General features: G+C 48.0%; 1 protein-coding gene across 7 annotated transcripts in view; it reads right to left on the bottom strand.

The window, feature by feature from the left end:
- KIRREL3 (kirre like nephrin family adhesion molecule 3) overlaps positions 1–25,753 on the bottom strand; it is a 341,383-nt gene that overhangs the window by 192,719 nt on the left and 122,911 nt on the right. The window contains exon 1 of one of the 7 annotated variants that reach the window (XM_030022470.2): positions 18,681–18,700. The exons of the other annotated variants lie outside the window; for them this stretch is intronic. The gene's annotated coding sequence lies outside the window, so the exon portion shown is untranslated. Of the gene's footprint in view, positions 1–18,680; positions 18,701–25,753 lie in introns of those variants that run through there. 7 annotated transcript variants of the gene reach the window in all.

The following is a 25,753-nucleotide window of genomic DNA, read 5'->3' as shown; positions in this document are numbered from 1 at the left end:
CGCTGCCTTGATGCACTCGAGCATCCCTCTGCGCAGCTCTGCGATGTTGCTTGTGCAAAGCAAAACAGCCTCTGAGATATAAATTACACGTGTATTTTTTCAGCCTCCTGGAGTGGTCCTTGTGTAAACAGTAATAACACATCACCTTAGTACACAGAGTTGGGCATGGGGGAAATAAAGCGTATTTTACACCAGGGTAAAGGTAATATTTTCCCTTGGGATGGAGATATTGGGATTGCAGCATTTCTTTCCCCTTGGCAGCACCTGAGAGCAACCCTGCCCCACTCGCTCAGTGGCCAGCACTTCTCGAAGGGAGCCTCAGACCACATCCCGCCGATACTAGGGTTTCACAATTGGAAATACGTCAAAGGAGATGGAGGAAAATATTCATGCCCGCCACCGTCTTCCCAGGCAAGATGCAGGGAAGTGCTTTGAAGTTTGAGAGACAGCTGAAATGACCATCACTCGAACCTCTGGATCCTCCGCCCCGGGGTGATGTGCCCTGTCCTCTGGCTCTGAAGCCGTGAACGACACTCTCCACGTGCCCACATGTCTCCCCAGCCTGTAAATATATATATATTTATCCCTACAGTCGCTGGGTATTTTCCTTCCCCCCCTTGATAATGTTTATCACATTTTCTCCTGGCAAATTGCAGTGCTGCCTTGCTTTTGAAAGGAACTAAATGAGTCTGTGAAGTCAAGCATTGGAGAGTATCAAAAAGCCTGAAATAAATAATATCAGAATAATGATCCTCTAATAGCACAGATTGTTTGTGGCTGTCAGTTACTTTTTCTTTTTTTTCCCTGTTGTTGTTTGTGCTAAAAGAGCACCCGGTTGGGATCCTTGTTTCCTTTTTAAAAGCCACATTAAAAAGCGAAGTAATTAAATTTCGATTAAAGCCAGCAGTTGCTCCCCTGCCCGGCCTCCCATTTCCTTGCAAGGCGAAAATGCACCCAACGATGACGTTTTAAAAGACGACGCTGACCCTGGAGGAACCGAACTGTCTGGATAATGGAGTAGGGAGCCTTTTGCCTTCGCATCAGCAACACAAAACTTCAGCCAGAGCGATTGCCGCAGCTTTTTGCAAAGCTCTTTCTTGTCCACAGGGTACCATGGTCACGCAGATGCTGGGAGGGATTTTTGTTTTTCCCCTCCTGTGGGTTTCCAGCACCGCGCTAGCAACTTTTCCCAATGCTAAATGTGATTTCTAATAAATAATCCAGTGAAAGGTGAGGCGGGTAATTCCCTCCCTAACTCAGGGGAGGAGGATGCTCGGTGGCAGCGGCTGCCCTGGGATGGACGAGGGGCTGGTACCAGCCAAATAGCTCTCCCCAGCGTGCCAGCTTTCCTAATGAAAAGCGAATGAGCCCTTAAAGCTCCCGTTAGCATGAGCGCGGATAGGAGCTCGGGGAAATCGTTCCTTAAGTGGCACTCTCGATGAATAACCATCACCTTTCATATTTATTAAGGCACAGCCTCCTCCGTCTACGCCTGGAGACGCGGGCTGGGAACTCCCACCGCGCCAAGGAAAGGCGGCGGGAAGAAAAAATAACCCACATGTAATTAAGTGTCTCAAGTAAAGAGCTGATTTAGATTTAATAAGAATGTTATTCTAAGTCAAACAAATGCCAATTGATTATTAAGAACCTCATTACTGGAGTGTAACACCTGTCGCCACCAGGTTTTTTTCTTCTTTTTTAGCTGCAGACTTGCTAAATCTCAATAAATACCCTTTTAATAATTAATCAGCATTTAATTAATAGACAATAAGAGTTGAGAAAGGTTGGTGTATCCTTCTGTATCGAGCACGAGCTGCTTGGGAGCTGAGACACGAAGCAGAGCGGGACTCGAGGACCTCTCTGCAGTGGAAAGACTTGCATTCAACATCTTGGTCCACAAGCCGCTGAGCACCCACTACTGCTGCTAAACTCAGGGCAGAAGGATGGTTTGAAGCACCCCTTGGGAGCCAAGATGCCTGAGTGGATGCAACTGAAATTTTTGCACTCTGCAGCACCTCTCCGAGGCACAGACAGCTCTGGAGATGCTAGAATGCCTCATCGTAGCCTTGCCAAATTTTCCAGGGCTTGAGGAACTAAAACCACAGCAGCCAAAAATAAACAAACCAACCCCCTAATGAATTAAGAGAGATTTCTTTTGACACTTGAAGAAAAAATAACAGGGGGGCTTTTTGCCCCTTTAGTTTACTTTTCATTTCAAATTATCCCTCAGTCTTAGCGAAACCTGTACACAAACACTTGTTGCTAAGAGGGAACATTTCATCCAGGAGTTGAGCAAACGTCGCATTTGATCTCAAACTCTTCCTTTTTTTCCTTTGACTGATTTGCTGAAACTCACAAAGAATTTTCCTTAGGCTCAACGCAAGGCAAATTGCTCCCTAACCCCATCCTCAGCTGTTGCTACAACCTCTAGTAACCTGCAAAGCTGTTACTCGTGCAATTCCTTTCCCCTCTTCCCAGGTGCTTTGACAATCACTTTTAACTCTGTGCCTTGTTTGGCTGAAGCCAAATTCACCCAGGCTTCAACACCACTGCCAAAATTGTGGGTGCGCTGCCTCCTTGCTCCCTCCCTGGCAGGATAACAGAGGGTCACTTTGTGGATCAAGCCATATTTAAAGGGCTGCTCCAGCAAGATCACGCAACGCAGCCTGCTGCTGCAGAACTTGGATGTTTAATGCTAGCTACAGGTTGCATCTGACCTGGCTCTCCGGCTCTCCCCCCGCATCGGTCTGGCGCAGATACTGCATCCTTAAGAGACACAGGGGTGATGGGGGAATCCGTTTGCTTCTCATGGGTGAAAATCCCCTCTCCTTTGCTTTCCCAGGAGGGTATGACCCTTGCAGGATGGTCTACAGCAAGCCCCGGGGCTTCACCCTTGCATTAGAAAGGGGGGTAGTGCCCGAAAGCCTAACCTACCTAAAAGCGACGATAGGGAGGGCAAAAGGGTTGTGCATGCAAACTATAGCCCCATGTGCATGTGAAAGGCTGCTTCTGCCCGAGGAAAAGCACTGCCACGTCTCTCTCCAGCATCATCACACGCCAGCCCCAAAACACCCGGGGGCTTCAGCTCCTTCCTTGGGATTGATGGGTCTTTCCATCCTTCCTGGAGTGATGGTTCACTCCACCCAACCAGGGTCTCACCTCCTCCCCGGGCAGGTAAAGGACCTCGGTGCTGGGTGGAGATGCCCTCAAAGACTTTCCACCCAGCCCATTCCCCACCAGACTCCGGCCAACAGGTACCCACGTGGATTTGGCCAGCCAAGGGTTACCTTGTTATTTCCTTCCTGATTTATGTAAACTCCTGCACCACATCCTAATAAGAAATCAGTTCCTGTCATCATCTTTATTTCTAATTCCAAGCTGCAACACTAAAACACTTCACGGTGATTACAAATAGCGAAGTTATTTTTTGCCGAGCCTTCGCATCAGAACTTAATAGCATGGTGTAATGCCACCCCGTGCTGATGTGTGGCATATTTAATATCCATCTTTCTTAGAAATAACAGTGTTCTGAAATTAGAAGGGACTTTAGCAGCGAAATAATTAATGTGGATAACCATCATAAATGCCACAAATGGAACAAATACAGATGGCAGTGAACCATGATTGCTAATACTCTAACCTGTTGTGACAGACTTAAAAAAATTGAAACCCTTTTTCCCAGAGGCCGGTGGAAAAAAAGAAAAGAAGGGGATTTCTCTAATTGCATCGTCCCTTCTCGTTACCAGCCACCCAGCCCGTGAGGCACACGCTGTACCTGCACTCCCAAGCCTGCTGGACCCCATTAGCATCACGCTCTCATTAGAGGCAGGTTTATCAGCACAAGGGTATTTGTGGGTCAGTATTAGGCAGAGCAGCAGAGATTCAGCACAGTCCGCTTTGCACCTGGACTTCGATGCAGAAATGGCCAAATCCAGCCGGTATTAAATTGAACTCACCCCACAGAGCCCTTTTTTTTTTGGAGAAAAAGCCTTGCAGCGTGCCCTCCTCACCTCTTCTTTTGGGAAAGCATCCCTTCTTGAATCTATTAAGTGGGTGCTCTTTGGGCCAGGTACCTTTTGGCTCTGAGCAGGTGGTTCTCCGAGCCTTAAATGTGCTTTAAAAGATGACATTATAGCAGAAACGAGAGGAAACAAACCCTTTGTCAATAGGGTAGCTGCGACTGGCACCTTGGAGGGACCCTGAACAGCGGGAGGGGATGCACAGCCCATCTGCCTGCAAACAGGAGGGTCACAAGACCGCAGCACACCTCATTTTAGCACTGTCTAGCGCTGGGGTTTTCACTTCTTCCCCTGAGAGTTTGAACTTCTTCCTTTCAATTACCTCCGTAAAATCAGCAGCGAGGGAGAGGCAGGATTTTTTTCCTCCGTAATCCCATGCCGTGCAAAAACGACACCGAACCCTTTCTCGGGCTGGGGACTCAAGGACGGTCGGCAGCTCGGTCCTCGCCCCAGCGCATCGCGTCGCGCGGGGCAGCGCATTAGACGCGGTGCAATGCCACAGCGCGCCCGCAGCGCTCCCAGGCAAAGAGCGTTAATGCAACGCTTGGGTAAGTCCTTCAGGTTCATTTCCCCCTCGCCGAACGCACCGAGGGAAAGGAGGGAGGCTGGGGGGGTGCGAGTTAACGGGGGACCCTTCTTCCCTTTGAGTTTGCAGAGTGCCTCTGAGGTAGAAGACGTGAAGCCCAAGGTGTTTTGCAATGCTGTACAAGGCTCGCCTCTCCAGTCCCTGAATGGCACGCTACACTTCAGCAGCACCAGCAAAAACACATACACGCTCAAGATGTAAGCGATGGACCCCGGACTAACGAAGAAAAAATCTTGCAAAGCCCTCTTCGCTCCAAACCGCACAGACAACAGCAGATTGCATCCCCTGGGTACATCTCCCAGACCTCATATTCAGGCATCTCCAAGACTAGGACTTCCATTGCTCCCTGGCTGCAGCACGGACGTGACCTTGTTCCAGTCGCGAGAGCATCAAGGCCACAGTAGCCTGAACCCTGCTCTGCATTGCCGGTGCCTGCTCAACATCGGACATTTCAAGATTAAACAGTGATCGATGAGCGTGGATGTTCGCCTGCAGAAACCCAACCTCTGATGGACGTAATGTTTTAAGTTCCCTTAAAATTCCCTTTTTCCCCTAGGCAAGGTGGGGGCTTTGCACCCAGTAGCAGCCCACTGGGTCAGGGTGATGCAGAGGGTTTCAGAGGGCTCTGAGAGTAAGCCCCATCTGAATTTTGTGGTCCTCTTGCAGGGTTGCAGCACCGCGGCTTGACAGCCTGCTTCACTCATCCCACAAAAGAAGAGGGAAGGTGTTTTTACACCTAGCCCGTCCTGCAAAAGGAGCCCGGTCTGCTCGCCCGGCCCTTGGAAAAGAAGGAAGCAAGCGAAGAAGCAGGCGCCAAAGTAAAAGCCAAAGCAGAAAGTGATTTTTCCGAACTCGTTTGCCTAACGGACGAGATGTGAAACGAGCTAGCTGGCAGATGGGTACCCTAGGGGTACACCGGTTTGTCACTCCCTATAAGGCGTCGCAGAGAAACCGCCGCGCATCTTCCCTCCCTCCGCCCGGGAGGAGGAAGAGGAATAACCCTCGCAAAATTTCAGCAGCAACCTCCCGCCGGAGAGGGAAGCAGGGACATCGTCGCGCCCGCTCCGGCCGCAGGAGCATCCCTTCCCTCCTCACTTCCAGAGAGTTTCCGTGTTCCTCGTTAAACTCTCTGTACACAATGAACAGGGGAGAGCGGAGCTGGCCAAGGGTTATTTATTGTGCCAGCGTGAAGTCATTGAAGCAGGAGGCGAGTGCGAAGCGTGACATCTTGTGATGTATGGGTTAGGACAGCTTGGTGCTGAGAATGCCATGAAGTATTAATCTCAAGGAGATGCTACTGAACTCAAGAGAGACTTAACATCAGCACTGAGAGATCAAAGATATGATATCTCTGGCAGAGCGCGCTATCAGAAGTGATCATAAGAAAAACAAAGGGGTCATTTTAGTGCCTTCTGCCTTAGCAGAGTGACTCGTAGCCTCCAGGCAGAGGCAAACAGCAAATCTTTCCTGAACCAAACCAACGTGCACATGGGATTTTTTGACATTTCTTTACATCTCATTGTGGGCTGCCAATAAACGGAGGCATAATAACGTCAAATCGGTTTTCCTTCGTAACTCGTGAGCTGCCCTCGGTATTTTTTTCCCTTTCGGAGCTTTCCAGACAGCCCACGATACAAACTCTTAAGACCTCTAAATGCAAAACTTCAGCAGTAAACTAATACTTAAGCATCTAGGTCAAAACAACATCTGCATGCTGGGAAAATCCTGATAGGAGGCTTTCAGCCACTATTTGTAAGGAGGAAAAAAGGGAAATCCTGTCCTTGCTAAACTCACAATCACTTTGAGAAAGGGCTTCATGCGGTATTTGAATTTTCACCTAGGCACCAAAAAAAATTGAGTATGTTTAGAGCTAGTCTTTTCCAAAATAAAATTAAGCTTTTCTCTATTGAGGGGCAAGGAGTTTGCCCAAGAAAGTAAGAATTTGCTCTCCCAATTTCCTGACTGCTACAAAGCGTGGGTCACCCCAAAAAGCCCCGAGCAATCAGCCTCAAGCCTCTGCCCTTCCAGCTGAAGTGGGAGAGGGAGCAGGTCTGCAGCCCCCCTCCCAAACACCTGCACCAGTGATATTTCGGGATAGCTTGTGAGTGGGTCCAGCCCATTGCTGAAGATCCCAGTCACATCTGAAAACGCTGCTCTTGCTGGGAGTAAATGTGCGGCAATGGGGAGAGGTCTTTGGTCCAGGTAACACTTGTCCTTGGGAGATGGGACCAACCTCCCCTGAAGTTGGGTTGCTCTACGTGGCTGGTCGTGGATGGTGTCCCCAGACCCTCCCGAGAAGACACTGTCCCCTTTAGACTTGTTCCCCCCATGCCGTGCCTCAGTTTCCCCATATGAAAAGCAGGGGTTAATGCTTTCCTTTAAACAGCAGCTTAGGAGCTGCAGCGCAGAAAGATGCAAGAGTCTGCCACTGCTAGGAGACAACTGGAAAGTCTGGAGAAACTTAAACTTCTGGAACATTGAACCTTGTGGGAGGTTAAACCTTCATGCAGTCTCCCAGGAAGGATGTCCCAAGCTTGAAACATCCAAAAAGCCTCTTATGAAAATACACAGTCAAGTGAAAAAATATCCCACCTGCAATTTTCCTGTTCAGGCCCTCCTGCTGCATCCCCTTCCCGGTGCCCGTCAGGACACCCTGCTCCGACCACAGGCACCCGCCGCGGCGCGGGGTGAAGGCAACGGCACGCTCCCGTGCCGTCTGCCTCCTAATTCCCCTATTTCATCTGTAGCTGCCTGAACTGTGAGGGGGTCACTTCCCAGTGCTTTTTAATTGCTTCTATTAGGTAACACCGTGCCCTCGAGGCTAGTCGGGGAAATCCTCTGTAAATCACAGTATTATTAGGACTAAGGAGAATTCGTCCTCCCCAAGGACAGAGCTGTTGTAGTCCTTGCACAGGCGAGGGCAAAGGGCACGGGGAATAATTAAGAGATTTTGCTCTGTAGCCCAAAGGTGTTCAGCGCTGGAGTCAAGACAAATCTGACACTGATTCCTGGCCCTTAATTCAAACCGTGCTGTGCTGTTCTGCTGACAGCGAGCGGAGCCAGGGAGGGAAGGTGCTGTGTCATCTCCCATCTCGGGGAAGAAGCGAGGCACCCACGATGCTGCTGCTCAGCTTGTTTTGCACGGCCTCAGTCCTGACCTGAGTTTTCCAATTATGCGATGGGTCTTCTGCTATATTCAGGCGCCAGGCATGGCGATAACACGTGGGGAGCGAGCGTGCTCCGGACTAGAAATGGAGCAGCCGGCATCACCAGGAGCAACGGGCGGCTGCAAGCAAAGGGAAGATCAAGAAAGCGGCGCTGATGGTGACATGTGCTGGCGGGTCCCAAGCAAGAATGCACGAGAACCTGACCTGGGTCATTTAAAACTAATTAGGGCAAAGCCTAGGGAAGCAGTCAGCAGGATACAACCTGGGATTGGCTGTAGGGAACAAAATCATGGAAGCCCCTGCCACCTAATTTACAGGGGTGCAGTCCCGCCGCAGGGCTGAAGGAAAACCCTACACATCCCTGGCAAGAGAAGAGGCTCCTTCCTTGCTCACTTCAGGATTTCTCTCTCCTGAAGTCTCCCTGGAAAGAAACCTGCTCTTCTGGCAAGATCCAAGCTCTCATCAGCTTCCGTATGCCGACAGCCAAGCACAAGTCTGGTGGCCTCTTGGATTGTCACATACCATAAAGCCTGAATCATTGCTGTTCTGCTTCCATCATCATTAATATTCTTAAAAGGTTCCTGGAAACACATTTATACATGGCTACATGAGCTGTTTCTGCATTGACTTGCAATTTAAATGCGAGTTTTAGCCAGGCTTTTGATGTGCTGTTTACTTTAATTATTGTTCTACCCCGTCTGTGTCTTGCCACGATGTCGTTTAATATTTTATACATTTCCCCAACTCCCCTTTCTGTCCCCAGTGTGCATGACTCCACATCTTCCCCCGCCTCCTCCCCACCCCACAACTTGCACTTCTAACTTTTCAGGGGCCGGCTGTAAACGAGATGTGGCATGTCGCTGAGTTTACCCTCCCATGGTGATTGCAGAGGGGATGAATAAACCAATAAACAGATGCTTCCCAAGCTGGCATGGGGAGCCGATACCAACTACACGCAGAGGCTGACTGGCAAACGTGTGGCTCCTCGTGCTGGCAAAGGCAGGTACCCAACAGCCAAAGGGGTGGTAGGTAGGATGCAAAAAAAAAAAAAAAAAAAAAGCGTCTGCTCCCCATGCATCTTTCAAGGATGCATTGGAAAACGCAGGAAATCCGCTTTGCTCCTTGTGCCTGGCAGCAGCTCTGCGTTACCAGATTGCTCCAGCCACACAGACATGCAACTAGTTCACATACAAGGTGCCAGAAGATGGCACTCAAGAATGTGCAGCTATATTGCCTGGGTTTGCCAGCCCAATAAAGCTGACGATGTCTCCCTCTGGCTGCTTTTTTATCAGCTCATTACGCTAGGAAAACTTTGGTCTGGGTTCTGCATGTTGCTAGCATTAGGGTTGTTAATTAGATATTCTTTCTCTGTTCTTTAATGGCCAATCTAGGACACGTCTTCACGGGCGGGTGCGGGGGGATGCGAGTATCTCCGTTCCTCTCGTTTCTGAGCCGCCCAGATACGAGCCAGGGCTGGACCAGAGGCCACGTAGGACCATTAAGTGTGCTCAGGCAGAGCACCACGCTAACACAGCAGAGGAAACCTGCTTGTCGTGGAGAGCAGACAGAAGTCTCCACGTCCACCTGCATTCCTCCACGTAGGCACGCTGGACACCCATCACTCTCGGCCAAAGCAGATCTGGCATATTTGGATTCTATCTTGAAGGCTCATTTGGCTGCATCAAGGCAAGGGTCCTAATGTCTCATGATAGCAGGAGATAAGCCCTGGTGCCCTCAAGATGGGCTATCTGGCAGGGGTTGGGAGAGGAAAGATGCAGGGGGAGGTGGAGAGCCATGGTGTCGTCCTTGGGGCAGAAACACCAGCCCCCACTGTTAAATCTCCCCTTGGCGTGAAGGGAACAAAGTCTCGCTCCGCCATTTCCCACTCTTTGCCTTCAGCAGCGAGACTGCAGACCAAACAAGCTGAGGGACCCTAAACCAAGGGGCAAAAAAGGGACCCGTGCTGAGCCATGAAACCACCCAACCTCTACAGTCACTGCAAATTTGCTCGGGAAGAGTGAGGCACAGCGCAAGGCACAGGAGACAGCCAAAGGGCAACACAGAAAAGAGCTAAAAAAAGACCAATGGCGAAACGAACCTCCGAGCATCCTGCCCTGGATTGCGAGCCTGTTGGGGCCAGCGCTTTGTTCACACCTAATACAGCCTCCAGGCCACGGCCGGGTGAGCAATCAATAACACTGCAACGCAACGGAAGGCTAAAAAGTCTTGAGGGACAGAAAACCGATGCTGAACTCCAAGTAACATCTACTAAAGGGAGGCGGCAAGGCTCTGCCCAGGCAGCTGTCATGCCATGACAGCCAGAGGAGAAACTGAAATTACTCGCCGTAAGACATCCTGGCTGGACGCTTCTCCCTCCTCCTTCTCCACTTCTTCTGGGGGAAATTGCTGCCGGGGAAGCAGGCTCCAGTTTCAAGCTGTCACTGCTTTGCTGGGCTGCCACGCCAGACGTGGCTTCCCCGGACTTTGGAAGCACAAAGTCTTTCTCCAGGCCCAGGTAAACGTGCCCTTGGAGCAAAGCCAATGCACCTGGGATGCTCCAAGCCTTGCGAGAGCTCACCATAAGCATTAGATAAAGAGGATGCAAAGTCCAAGCTTGCTCATCCTGGTACTTGATGGGAGGACCACCTAGCAAGAGCCATGGAGCCAAAGGAGATTAATGGGCTGGAAAGGTCTATTCAGCCCCATGGTTACGGCTGCAGGGGAAAGGAAGGAGGGAACAGAAATACAAGGAACATTACAGCAAATCAGGGCTGATGTCCAACTGGCCCACCGTCGGCAGCGGAACAGCAGGAGGGTGTAGCATCATCTCCAGATGCAAGAGGAGGATAATGACCTTGACCCTCCCCCACGCTCATCCTGACCTCCAAAACTTCTAGTGTTTTCCAGATGAGGGCAGAGCAGCTTTTTGGGTTTTTCCTCACTCAGTAAACTAATTTCCTCATTTTTCCTTTTCTCAAGGGTTGCCCTTACCTTGCCCGGGAGCGTCTCACACCTGCATGACTGGCTCTGCACAGGCAGGGGGAAGCTGGGCTCCCGCTCTCCCTTCATCACGTGTGCCCACGGTCCCGCTCAGTAATTCTTGGAGCATCAAGCAAATTAATTTATCACTCAATGAAATTGCACCGAGCATTAATGAAGCCATTTAGTATTCACGCAGAACTTCTCTCTCCATTTCCACAAGTGCTCCATTGTAGTTCAGCATTTGTTGGGCAGTAATTAATGGTACTTAATCCTTAAATCCTTAAATTGTTTCTAATTTGGTAAGCAGCAGAGTTGCAGCAATCCATCTCTTTGCTGCATTTCTGTAGGGTTGTTTGAGACCCTCCTCCGGGTTAACCAGAGCATATAGAGACTCACCAGAGGCTGTGCCAGGCAAGGAGGGCTCTAACTTTCTCTCATTTCTGTTGGTGACTTTCTGAAAAATGACTTCATCTCTTTTACACCTGTTTCTCCATTTGTGTAACTACGGAAAATGCTTATTCTCCCTTGCGAGGGTTAGTCGATAGCACAAAGAGCTCCTAAAGCAAAGTAATCAATGTCTGGGAGAGCGGAGATTTTCATCTTTTGATCTCACATGCGCGTACAGAAGAAGCTGGGGGACACTGAGGCACAAAGCACGAAAAGTACTCAGTAAGAGAATAGGAGCCTTTCACTCCTTGCTTTGCATGTAGAAAGCACTGCCTATTCATCGAGAGATGAAGCAAAACTTGCTGCTTTTTGCACATTTTGTGCAAGTTCAGAGCACATCTCCATGCAGCCACAGAAATAAATATATCCTCCTAGAGCGAGCAAGCACGTTTCCCTGATATGCAAGCATATGCAAAAGCCGTGTCCTTTTATTTCCCAGTGTTTTTCTTTGAAGACAACCGGAGTTTCATGTCGAACGGCGCAGCAGAACTAATAGCGATAGAAGTAGGTGGTGCGTGCTTGCGAATGCAGCTTTATAGAAATAAAAGGGACGTCAGGTCACTCTCTATCCCACACCTCCCCAGAGACAGCGCCAAGTACACGTAAGCAACCTTGACAGATAGTTGTTTAACCTGCGCCTCGCAAAGCTGCCGACAAAGGAGAGTCCATAACACCCCAAATTACCTGTTCCCACGCTCCATCCAGCACCCCGGCAGCAGGTGGGTTTTTTTGATTCCTCTTTCAGCTTTCTTGCTGAAACCAAGCTGATTTGTTCTCACCTGTTCACTGCTCTGAATGGAAGACAACTGTTCAGCATCTTATCTATAACAACCTCTTTCCTTGATGAAGACCATGCCTTACTCTCTAGACTTAGCAACCCCCAGCTCGCTCAGCTTCTCCTCATTGACAGCTTTTGCAAAAAATCTTTCTTTTCTGGACACGCTTTGCATTTATCCTGCCGTGCAATGCCCCAGATTACCACCTCTCCAAATGTTTGGATACACTCTGTGTTAGCTTCCTCAAACAATTACCAAATATTTGGGGTTTCTGGTTTGTTTGGCTTTCTTGTTCTCCAGCGAAAGCAAGCAAGGGAAAGAAAAACATAAGAGGAGGGGAAATGCCAATAAATCTCCCAGCATTTACTCATAAAGCTGAAGCAGAGAAGTAAAAACTTCCCCCTATGACCCCCTTTTCTGACCACAAACAGCCTAGTCCTAACCCCACCGTTAGGCAGGAGGGAAAAGACGGTATTAGGACAGATTACGGACATACATAGAGACAAAACCACAAAGCTGAGGACCGCGCGTTTTAGTTTCATGTGCCAAATCCGCAGCCCTTTGTAAGTCCCTACTATGGGAATTAGATGGAGAAATGCAGACTCATTTCTTGCACAGACTCTTTTGGTAGAGGTAACCTCCAGCCGCCTCCAGAAAGGGATATGAAAAGGTCTCTGGTTTGCAGTCGCTGAGGGGATTGGATGAGAAGAAGCGCTTACAACATTTTTTGACACCGCACTTTGATCAATTTGACGGATTTAATATTACAGAAATATTTCATTTTTCAATGCGGATGGGAGAGAAAAAAAATCTAATCATCCATCCAGCAGGCCTCTATATTTGTCATAATTCACTGGAAAGAAAAGAAAAAAATAAAATCCCCCCAAACCTCTCATTTAAAATCCAACTTAACCTGAGGTAATTTCCATCATTAGTTCAAACTGTGCGATCTTCACTCTCTCCTTATTTTTAAAACCATTGTTCTGGTTTTTTCAAAGTATTATTTAACCAAAGCAGCATCTAATTGTGTTTTCGCTCTGCATTCAATTTTAAGGAGGTAATGAACGGTACAGGGGAAACAGCACAATGGATTAATGCCAGGAAAGGCAGATGGGGCAGAATCTGAGGCACAGAATAAAATATGTTTTCACAAATACCAGTGCAAAGGAAGAAAAGGAGCTACCTCAAGAACACCAGGGAGAGGTTTCCACCTGCCACCTCTGCAAGGTGACACCGAGCCTTTCCTGGAGGAGGCACCTTCCCAATAACGTCAGGCAATTAAGGAATTAATGGGATGCTACTGGATTCTTTGGGAGGCGAACCAGGTCGGGGAGACTTGAACAAAGCTGGCTCTAATGAACTTGGCGTGTTCGTCAGGCAGCGGGAGTTGTACCAGGAGAGACTGGCTGAGCTTTATACCGTTAATAGCACAAGTCACCTTATCTTTTGAAGGGGAATCAGCAAGGAAAGATGCCCTTCGGTACCCAAATCTTGCTGCAGTAAAACATCTTAAGGATAGTAGACCTGATAATGCCTTACTGATGGGAAGGAGCACAAGTCTAGGTTCTGCCTGTCTGAGACCTCTTCTAAATGAAACCTCTTCCAAAAACATCACTCCACCCTTGATCTCTTCCTTCCCATCTCCCTCTACCCCTTCTTTCCTTGGGATGTGTCAAATGGATGACAATGGGGCAAGAGCAGCATAATCATACCTTGAAACTGGGCAGGGTCTTGAGGACAGGTATGACCAAGGATTGGCCGTAACACTCATCAAGTGGCTGTTTATCTAGTTTCTGAGCCCTCTTGGCAAAAAAAATAAAAAACCCACGGAAATAAACCCAGCCAAAGTCTGCTTGAGAAATGAGGTCAACAGGAGAAACACCCAATTAGCGGTGTTTTGTGGCTGGATGTGGTGTGCCAGCTGGGATTCGGGGAGTTGCTGTGCCTCAGGAAAAAGAAGAAAAGCTTAAAATAATAACATCTAGCACTCAGAGAGCATTTTACATCTTCCCGGTGTGACACGAACTTTAATTAGTTTGTGAGTCGAGACACCGCTGGGCAAGCAATAGATATCCGTGCAACACAACCGGTGCCAGGAGCACGTGCAAAGCCGCGGGGGCTGCGGCCAGTTTGTAGAATGGGACACCTCTGATTTTGCAAGGTGGCGGAGGGAGAAGGAAAACTCCTGGCAGGGGGATGGAGCTGTTGTTCCGCGTTTTGGAAGGGGCAGCTGCGAATTCAGCTCCATGGCTGAACTCCAAGACAACTCCGCTTAGAGGGAGGTGAGGTCACTGGAAAAAAAAAAAAAAAAAACCCAACCAAATGCTCTGGTCTTGATCGTGAGGTGCTTGAAATGAGGACTGCAGGGTGAGGATTTAGTCTCTCCCACTTCCCATCCCACGGAGGCTTGGCACGCTGCTGGAGGCACACAGTGCTGCAGCCATGGGAGATGCTGGGAAATTCGGGAGCTCGATCGAGACAAGCAGTCAGGATTGTACTTTTGTCTTTCACCAGAAAACGTGTGGTTCAATGGAAATTTCCAATACCAAAGTCGGGAGGGAAAGGGAGAATTGGCCATTTTCCCATTGGAATTGTCTCTCTCCCTGAACCATTCTGTGCCGGAAAATGTCGTGCCTCACACGGTTCCTGACCGTCTGTAATACTAGCCAAGAGAAATTAGATGGCTGGGCAGTTGATGAGGTCTCTCCTCATTAGCAATCCAATAATGTGGGCAAAGGCTTGTTTATTCTCTACATCTGTGCTACTACTGCATTTGTCACGTTTTCTGCTCGTGGCTGGTGCTCAGGAGAGTGTGAGGGCTCATACTGATAGGATATGACAAGGTTTCTCCTGGAGCCCACCAAGCTACGGCTTGTGCTTTTAGTACTGATGGCCCGGGGACGACTCCATGCTCCCGGTTTTGGCCACGGGGGCAGTTATGTGGAGCCGAAACAGCGCCCTTCGGTGCAAAATTCAATTAGCAAAACAAGTGAACAAACCCCTTTCTGCTGGCCAAGCTACTGGAAGGGTCAGACTGGGAGTTGGTACATCCCACAGATGATGAGCAGGTCCCACAAAACAAGAATGAAGGTCTTGGCACGGAGGCTAACGGACAGATGGGTGCCCCAAAAGTCAATGCAACCCCAAATTCAACCCTGCAATAATTAGAGATGGTGGAGGTCTCTCCTTAGGTCAAGTGACAAGTAAATAAGAGCATATTCATCCCCTCTCACTCCTACCTCCAACACTTCCCAGCATTAGCAGGTACCTGGGCTGGGAGACACCTGCCTGGCCAGTAAGCAACCACACGGTGGCTAAAATGACAAAGAATAATAAACCTCCTGACAACATCCTTCAGTGGATGGGGAAATCAGTTTGGCTTCAACTGAGCATCACATCAGGTGAAACTGGAATTGCCATCCAGTGAAGAGCCAACATCTGTTTTTTACCCTGAGTTACCGAAACAATGGTATGAAAAATTAAACAATAAATGCATTATTTGGGAAAGGGGCTTCAGATCAGTGGGACATAAAAGAAAAGAGACCGGCACAAGTGCTGTTCAGCTGTCGCAGCTCCTGCCTCCTGGATGCTTGACTCTATTAAGCTTTTGCCCTCGTCTGCTAATTTGCTTACTCCCCCAGTAACAACCTGGTTTTCCTTTACTGGAGACAGCTTTAGCCCGGGGAAGTTATGGGAAGCAATAAAAAAAATAAACTGTTTCTGGGTCACCACCAGTTCCAGTCCCCAGGGGGTTATTTAAGCAACAACTTCTCCCTCGTTTCTGTGAAAGCCGAGACTTGGTCCCCAAAGGTTATTCCATCAATAAAGCCCTAAACTATCTTAAGGTCAGCAGCCCCACGCCAAAAGGGCTTTTGAAGCCACGCTGAAACGGCCTCCTAGATCACAGGTTTTAGCTGCACTGACGTATTTTAAGCAAAAAGAGACGATGCTCCTGAGGTCGGGGCAACGGGACCACACTCCACGTGGGGCAGGGTTTCATGCAACACGTGAGACACCAGTCCCCACAGCCACCCACGCAGCAGCTCAACTGTCTCTGAGGACTTGGGTGTGCACAAGTGCCTTTCCTCTTGGCTTCACCTCGCCCAGGGATGCTCAGGACAAATAGTCTTCATCGCCCTCAGCTGAAGGATTTTCCTTCAGAGGTCATTAACCTCGGTGGCAAAGAGCTTGTTCTGAAGCAAAGCAGGCACCCCCAACAACACACGACAAAATTCACCCCAAGAGTGAGGAGGGAAAGTCTGTACCACAACTGAGACACAAGAAAGGCACTTTTCCAAGGGCTGCTTGGACCACGGGATCAGGCAGCAATACCCTTACCCAAATGGCTGTTCCCCAGGGACACCTACTCCAGTCCACCCCCTGGAACAGAGATGTGCATCCCTAGGAAACCCAGCCCATAACACAGTTTTTCTGCAGGTCTTTACAGGCAACTGCTGTCTCCCCTTGCCTTGAGTCCAGCCAGCAAGCCTGTATGACCTCGAGAAAACCTCCGGCAGCCTGTGACTCAATTTCCCATCTATAAACCCCCAAACACAACCCCCTCATCTGCTCCTCTCTGCTCACAAGCATCAGCTCTTCCAAGATTGCTGCTCACTGCCGCACCGGCACGGTGACCCGGGGAGGGTCCCAGCCCCTCGCCACAGGCTTCTTGCAGATGCTACTCAGGCACACGGGAAAAACAAACCACCCAAAAGCAGAATCGGGCTCAAGCAATCTCTTTTTTGACACGATGACTTTGCTGAGAGACAGAACGCCACTGCAGAAAAAAAATTAAAAAACAGAAGTAGGGGTGTCGTAGAGCATACCGTGTCCTGAGAAACTTTCTGAAGAGGGGTAAAAGAGAACGAAGGGGTTGCAGGATAAGGGCTGGGTGAAGAAGGGCATCTTCCTGCAGTCGCTTGCACTTTTTAATTTCCAGCCCCTGTTTTTTCCGGCGCGCGGCAGCAGAACAGGTGACGGGCACATCTGCTCACAGCAGGAGCGCTGGGTAACGGGGACCTCTTACAGCAATTACTTTCCTAAGGCTTGACCCTGCAAACGTGGCCCGTGAGACCACAGGTCCACACAGCACCTCGTTGCCAGAGAAAAGGCTCGCAAGGAGAAGAAACCAAGCCAAAAGACGGCAACCATTGCCCATCACCAAGGCTTTCCGCGCCTGCCCAGTCCTCTCCCCCAGCACGTGCTCAGGCTGTCGTGCCGGCGACGATGCGCTCAGCCTCCCGGGTGCATTTTGGGGGACGGAGAGGTTTTAGAGGGAGGGAAGACGGATTGCAAGGTCAATCACTGAGATGAGAAGAGCAAAATCTGTGCTGGGAGGCGGGTTTGGTCTCCGTGTGAGGAGCAGCAGCGGCGAGACGCGATGGAGTATCGGGCGCTGAGGCATGCTCCGTACCCCATTAAACCTTGCGCTAATTCAACTGGGGTTTGCTTCCCTGATTACCTCCAAAGAGCCACTTTAGCTCTAGCGGGGTTTCCGCACTAAAACCACTGGCAGCACACGATCAAACCGAAGCACTGAAGCTTCAAGGTTAAGAATTCCTGGCTGCCTTCCTCGCTGCCGGGGAAGCGCCGAGGAGGAAATTGCTCTCAAATAATAATAAAAAAAAAAAGAAAAGAGGAGTCAAAAAAAGAAAAAAAAGAAAAAAAAAAAAGAATATCCCAACACTTAAAACCTTCAAAGCGCAGCCAGACGTGCCAACGCTCCCAGCGATGGGGATGAGCCTGCAAAATGGATGGGGGAGGTTCAACCCTTACTCCAAGCCCTGGCCCTGTAACTGCTTGTTCTGTCCCCATCACGCATATGGTCTGTCCGCCTATGAGCTCTCCGGGGCAAAGACTTGCCTCCCATCACACCAAAAACTGGTTGGGGAAGAGCCATGGCTCAAAAGGCAAAAGCTTGCTGCATCAGCCTGGCTGCCAGGCTCCTGGCTGTGAATAAGACTATGGGGGCATCTAAAATCTCACGCGCCCCCAGAGTGCTTTAGGGCTACATGTTATTCTGGAACAAATCCTTGCTGGACTTGAAAAATATTCTGAAAAAACCCAATGCACTTCCGGGGGTGGGGGTGGAATTGTTTTGACCAATCTTCCTTTGCTGATGACAGACTGCTTCAATGAAATGGTTTTGGACGGGCCCAAAACACACGTCTGAGAAGAAATATCACACTGGGACCTTTATCCCAGGATAGCCTAAGCAAATAAATCCCCAGAAGTCGGGGAGACAACAAGGCTATCTCTGACTCAGCACTCAGCCTCCCCCATCAGGAGGGATGCTACATTTCTTATTTTTCTCCCATGCATTCGTTAGTAGACTCGGGTCCATTGTCCTTAGATGATATTTATATTTCTCTAATCTACTGGCCGTGATGGATGAGGAAGAGATTTCTCCCCGCAAAACCATTTACAATGGAAAAAAGCCACAAGCACAATATAGAACTTTTGTGTGTGTGTCGCTTTAGACAAATAAACATTGCTCCTTTTTCTAAAACATCTAAACATCTTGTATAGGAAATATTAGATCTCAGTTGACTGGAAAATGAAACTAGCTTTATGTTCTCTTCCAAAGCCTCTTGTGATATTACCAATATTTTTTTCCCCTGTCGAGAATAATGGCTTTTCTACAGGCCAGCAGATAGGAAAGTGCTTACATATATTTCTAGATGCAAACACTTCCCTGAATTACCTTGTCTTAATGTACTTCAGAGTTTGGTGCAAGTTTCTTGATGACTCTGGATAATAAGAGCCTGTGGAGAAAAGCCATGTTAAATAAATCAGTCACTTCAAAAGCGGTATAAGATGATGATAAAGAAATCCCATGGGAGTCCACACAGGTCTTGGGAAGCAGTTGTTTTAGGGCTGTTACAACATCAGTAATCCCATGCAATGGGGGGCACACCAGAAGCAGAACTATTCAGGTTTTGGGGTTGGGGTTTTTTTTGGCAAGTTCCCTCCTGCAGATTAAGGATGAAAGGCAATGGACCCCCTCCGAATGCAATGCAACCACCTAAATTCTGCACATGGCTGAAGCTATATCTAGTTGGAAAATGCAGAAATTTTCCCAACTGTGCCCTTGAAAAAAAAAAAAAAAAAATTACTTCTTGCTGAAAAACTGAGAATCCCAAACCAAAAGAATAAGCCAGCAAACCAGCTCAGACTGTTTTATTTCCTGATGTCCGTCCTCTCTGTGCTATAAAGCCTGGTGTATCAAAATCTCAATCCTAAACAAAGCATCACTATTTTCTCATCTGCAAATTGAAAAACAGCAAGAAGTAGGAGTTCCATAAAAACAAAACCTTCACAAAACAAACACTTTTTTTTAAAATCACATTTTGATGAAAATCTAATTTTCAGCCAAAAAAAAAGGTTTCAGTGGAAATGTTGGACTAACCACACAGAGAAGCCCCTGCACAAGGAAATGTTTCCATTCTCTTTAGGATGGGTATTGCAAAACAAAGGGCACAAAAAACCCCTACATTGTCACTACTTATCATTCCTGGTTAACAATGTAAGATATATGATAGGAGCAAAACAATTTGGTGGCAGAACATCATAAATGAAGTCTGTTTTCCCTGGAAACTGCATAACCATTTGAATTAATTTAATTTGAAATATCAAATTAAATTAAACTGTAGAATAATCCCCAAGGGAAAGCATATTTCATTTGCAATGTCTTCTGATAGAGTATTCTCTGCCAAAAGTTTTGCTATGCATCTGGCTTTGGATCTAAATTTATTACATTAGCTCTGGGAAGACTTTTAATAGAAAGTGAGATTAAAGGGGAAGAAAAAAAAAGGGGGGCGGGGGGGGCCGGAACTTCCAATGGGGAAAAAAAGACCCCAAACTCAATAAAGACCAAAAGAAGTGCTGAACATGGATGAATCTGGACTGCCGTATCTCATCTGGCTCTGTCTGCACTGGTTTCAACCTCCAATCAAACGGGAATGAGACGTGTCATTAAACAACTCGAGTGCTGAAATTGTGTGTATCCATATGCAAAAATATGATGTCTTCAAAACTACCTGACAAGCTATGACATCTTCTTAAACTTGCCAGCCAGCCTAACAGCAACCAACAGGGGAAAAAAATAAAAAAAGGGTCAGAAGATGATGAATGGAGAAAGATTACGTGCTTTCTAAATCAGCTTTGAAGGACAGAGACATGAAGGAAAGCACTTTCTTGGTCAGGTGGAGCCAGGCTAGGATTTTCATTTCCAAAGGAGAGTAAAGGGGAGGGGGGGGGGGGGGGGGGGGGAATGATCAAAACCCACCAGAAGAACACTGTCTTATTAGTAATAGCTACCTTGCTTTTTAAATAATCTTAGAGATAAATACAATCTAGGACAGATCTCAAACACTCTTTGGTTCAACAGGTTGGGAGGAGGGAGGTGGTGACCCCATCAGTTTTCAAAATATAGGTCACACACAAAAGCAGCACTTACAAAATGAACGGTCTTGCTTTTCACGGCAAGAAATTGAAGAAAATTGCAGCCAGCAGACGCCTGTAGGTTGATGCAGTGGGAATAATCTATTTCTTTCTTTTTCTTCTTTTTTTTTTTTTTTTTTTTTTTTTTTTAGTTTCCCCTGCGAGCAAATACAGAGCAGCAGATGTTGGCATGGAAGAAGGGATTTGCTCTAAACAAACAACCCAGTCCCTCCAAGAAAAGCTTTGCACCAAACCAAAATCAAGTACACACACCCCCGTCCACTTCCCTCTCCTGCCCCCCTAAAATAAATACCCACGCTCAGAGGTATCTTAATCAAATCAAAAAGCATTAGGACTGGAATCTCCAGCACTTTAGTAACCTCCCAGTTTGTTTTAAATCTTGATTGGAAGAATTATCCTGACAAGAAAATTAGCGGTAAGTCAATAAACCTGTAGCCTGGAGACAGAGCTGTGAGTAACCGGCGAGAGAATTCATTTGATCACGCACACAAACGCGCCCGGGACGATGGACTGACTCGGCTGGCAAAGTTCATTACGATTTTAACCATGAAACCATGAAGTGCAGGTAATCATATTTAAAGAGATAAGAAACACAACTAGAGCAGGCCTTAGCCGCGACACAGAAATTCTCATTTATAGCAGTCACGGGTGGAAAATCAATACCCACTTTTGGATGCAAAAGGAATGTCAGACTTGACAAAGCTTCTTTGGATTTTTGTGGTGTGTGTCCCCCCCCCCCGCTTCAAAACCAAAAAACACAAGGAGATTTGCATGCTCGTTGCATCCAAGGCTCCCCCCCAACTTGGCTCGCAATTCCTCGAGATTTTCTCTGGCAACAACCTCATTCCATCTATCCTTGTCAGAGCGCATCTTCCTCCCCGGTCCAAGCAAATTGTCTTCATGCCACTTACTCGCAATTCTCCTCTGCCTCCCTTCTGCATCCACATAGCTGTATCCTGCTCCATCGCCTAGAGGGGAGTTCGTATTTGCACAGGAATCGAGGAAGTCTGCTCCAAAAATACATTTTGGGAAGAGAACGGATTATTCTCCAACCTCTTTTAATTCATTTATAAGGTAATAGGGAGGAGAATTCTGCATTTCTTTCCCCCCTTGCCCTCTATAAAACCCCACAATAGTGAATTATTGGCAGCAAATAGTTCAACAGGCTCTGATGTTTATGAACTTTCCACGCTCAAGCCTAGTTATTTATGAACTGATTCTTTATGTAGCATTCTTTGAGAAATGGTTGATGCAAACATATTTCAGCCTTTGGGTTGCTCGCAAATGATTCACTGTGATATCGCTGAGGGCACACGCGTTGCCTTCGCAGAACGAGTCTGCCTTTGATACATGGGCTCAGAGTGATTAAACATGAGTGCTTCATTAGGAGAAAGAGCTACGGCAGCAGACAGAGAGGAGCTTCCATGCAGCATGGGGACCAGCTTACCAGAAAACACCCACGACCTCGCACAACTCCCGCTACTCTGGCTGATATACAAGAGAGAAAGGTGTCTTTGCAGCCCCATAAATCAGGTAGCTCTCCTTCTGCTCCCTACGTGGATGACTTCCACCTCCCCAAGGATCTTCCAAGCTGTCTTCACAAGCCTTGGTGACACGAGCTAAATGACGGGGACTGATGATCCCATGTGTACGATGCCTAGTACGGTATGTTCGTACGATACCTAGCAGGAAGGAGACCACAAGACAGCTTCTTTTTCCTCAAAGCTGGTCCTTATCCTGCAAGCACAGGTGAGCTGGGCTGGAAGGAAACATGAGTTTCCATCACACCACCATGAAAAAAGACTTATCCTCCTTCCGATTTACCCACTTAGAAGACAGAACAACCAGGACCGAGGGCTTGGTACGGGCCAAGCAAAACCGCAGTCTAAGTGAGCATCACTCAGAACTAGTTGTCATGTGGATGGGCTGACTTGGGCTCACCTCACCCTAATTTTCACAGATTGCAGCAAGACACAGTTGGGAAGGGAGAGGTTGATCCAACCATCCCCCTCAAGAACAAAGAAATCACCAGGCAACTCCTTGACCTCTCGACTTGCCCGCTGGTGGGATAACAAGTCCCGAAAGCTCAGTGACAGCCCCGGATTGAACCACCTCTTGCAAAGGCGAGCAGGATGGCAGACTTGAAGATGCAAACTCTTTGAGATGGCTGTCAAATTACAGGCAAGCAAAGCAGGGGGATCTACGTTTCAAGTAAGACTCTCGTATTTGTGTATACCACATTGCACACGCCGTTTCTGACTCTCTCAGAGCCCCATGCCTCTCTGAGCACCGGCAATCATGCAGAAAAGTTCTGGGGCAAGCTGTGAAATCTCTGAAATGAAAATCAATTCCATCTCCATTTCACAGGGACTAATGTGGCATTTACAACATAAACAATCGCTTCTGTTAGGGAGGGAAATTAAAAAGCCGTGCTACATAAAAAGGAACAATGTTTAAAGTTCTGGTGGAAATGAGCAGTCAGATTGGAGATAATTACAAAAAGGGTGCTGGGCACGCAAGCACCCGAGGCACGGAGGGTAGCGATTTCAATAGGCAGCTCTGCTGCCGGCTAAGCGAACCGCCGCGAGGTCAGAGCAAGGCGGCTCTAAACATGAACAAAAAAGCTGGTGGGGGGTGCTTTGAAGGGAGACAGAGAACGGGAGCTGAACTTCACAGGACAGCCAGGTTACACGAATAACCCTCATCTCAAACCATCGCCGCCAAGCTCCTCCTTTCCAGCTGGAGAGGAGCCTCGCAGAGCCGGAGAGGAGCCCAGGTCAGAGCTACAAGTCAATTTTACATTCCCGTCTATCGGCATGATCATATAGACGCAGGACACGGAAGTCCTCATACTTGATGACCATCACACTGTCCTTGAATTTTTCAGCAAAGAAATGGGGCTCGAGAGCTAGCCCCAGCTGGATTTATCCTGCCACACGCATGAATTTTGGCTGGAAACTGTAAGAGTGTTTGAACTGTGAGAAGGGTGAAGTGGTGGAAGAGCATCTCGAGAGTACTGCCTGGTGATGCTAGCAAAGAATTTAATTAGCTATAGTCCAAACACTGGTAAGTATGCAAACTCAGCCGTGAGATGTGGTTGCTTGTGAGAGAAGAGGACTGGATGTGCCCCAAGAGGTCTTTCCCAGTGCAACGCCTGTGTAATCTCACGACCATCTCCCGTGCACGTGATGCATTCCAGCGCAAGCTGGCAATAGATTAAGTGTATCTTCCCCTGCCATGAAGACTTTGCTTTTTCTTTGCACACAGCCAAGTAACCTGTAAGAGACTCAAAGCAATCCTTGCACTCTGCTCGGCTCTGATAAAGCAGCAGCCTGGTTTGCAACACTGCACATGAAAGGAGACGGGGATGAGTGTCCAGGTGACAGCAGTGACAACGCCTGGAGGAGGAGGAAACACCACCAAAGAGGACTAAGTGAGCAAATGGGGGCTGTTTTGTCTGCAGAAGAGATGGCTGGGGAGAGCCACAGGAATAATCTTCCAGCACATAAAAAGCCAGTGGCAGGAGGGAGGAAAGCTACTGTCCGTGTCCACAGCAGATAGGAGAAAAAATAATGAGCTTAAATTGCAGCAAGAAAAAGTTAGGAAAGACATTAGAAAAAACTTCCTGGGAAAAAAAAAAAAAAGGCAGTTTTGCACAGTCTCCATTACTGCAGGCCGTCAAACACAGCTTAGACAAACCTATTTCAGGGGTGACAAAAGTGTAAAAGTCCTGGCCTCGGAGCAGGCAGACGGACTCAGTGATGAACTTGCTGCTCAGCCGAACCACCACCATGTGCAACCATGGAAAACTTGGCATAAAAGAGCATCCACTGGCAAGGCAGCATGGCAAAGAGACCAAATAAATGGCAGAGGCTTCATGGCTCTTCAGTCCTGTACCCCTCCTATGCCAGGTGTTACTGAGCAAAGCTTATCTGTCCAGGACTATATTTAATCTGAACATGGCACAGACACGATACTTCTCTCCCAAACCTTGTAACAGCACCCTAACATGCGTTGAAATCTCCTGATGAAAGAGGCTAGATCCTATTTTCCCTGGTTCAGGGTAACGCATTTCACAGGAAACAGATCTTTCCATAGCAGAAGGGGAACGAAAAAACACACCCAACAAACAAAAACCACAAGGTCTTAATTTTCCTGTGAATGTGGAGTAGCTTTGGGCATGATTGGCTTGCAGATGACACCAGATCATTATACCGGATGGCTTGATTTACCTTGATCAGAACAGCAATTTAGCAGACATTTCTTTCCAAAGAGCACTAATCACTTTTTTCCCCTTTCGTGTGCATAAAATAAGATTGAAACGCACCGTACAAATTGCTTGCCACAGTCCAAAAAAAGCTAATAAGCTGCAAACATCTAAATCATGGCTCGAGACCTAGCATGATAAGGTAAGAAAACAGTGTCAGTGCATACAGAACTATTATTTACTGGTGTCAGAAATAACTATCACATTTACATAACTGTGAGCCTGCGTGACAACTTCTTCCGGGAAACTGCTTTAGCTGCAGAAAAAGCCGCAACTTGAATGAATTGGATATTTTTTTTAAACAGCAAGAAAATATGAACCGGGATGCAAGCGCTTAACCTTTCAAGGTCTCTGCTCAGCTACTCATCCACGTGAAAGCAGGGAGAAATGGCTTCTTTAATAAACAAACAAACGTACTTTTCAGCCCCCTCCTCGGCTGTGCTAATTCCCGCTGTACTATTAACTCCAAATGTGGATGGCAGCACTCGCTAATTGAGCTGATAGGAGCTATTATGGTTTTTATGACAGCAGCCGTTCACTGGAAGGACCACCGATGGAAACCTTTGGTGTCAACGGTCTCTTCCCCTCCCTCTGCTCCGTGCAGGTCATGAGCTGCCTATAGCAAGCATCAGCTCTTACCTTAAGGCTTTTTTTGCACTGGGACCTCCAGCGGAGCCAGGATGGTAAATTAATATCGACCGTCTCGATGCAGAGCCAAAGATCTGCCTGGCTGGTGGATGCCTTTCTCCCAGGAGGTACCAGGTGCTCCCATGAGCATCATGCTGTGCACACCAGCACCAACATGTTGGGTGCATTTCCCTTTCCAAGGCCACCACGCATAGGGGTGTTGTCCTACCCCACACCTCTCCCCTGACACATCCATATCCCACAGGCATCCGTCTCCTGCACGCTTTGGAGCTGCGCAGGAAAGAGCTGGTCTAGAGCATCCCTCACACTGGTTAAATCGGCACTTTAACTAAGACTCCTGCCAGCTTCAGCAGCAGTAGGTACATACGCAAACACCCGGCTCCGGCAGAGCCTTAACA

Source organism: Aquila chrysaetos, chromosome 8 (genome assembly GCF_900496995.4).
Source record: "Aquila chrysaetos chrysaetos chromosome 8, bAquChr1.4, whole genome shotgun sequence".
NCBI classification, from domain to species: Eukaryota; Metazoa; Chordata; class Aves; order Accipitriformes; family Accipitridae; genus Aquila; species Aquila chrysaetos.
This window is presented reverse-complemented; position numbering and strand designations above follow the sequence as displayed.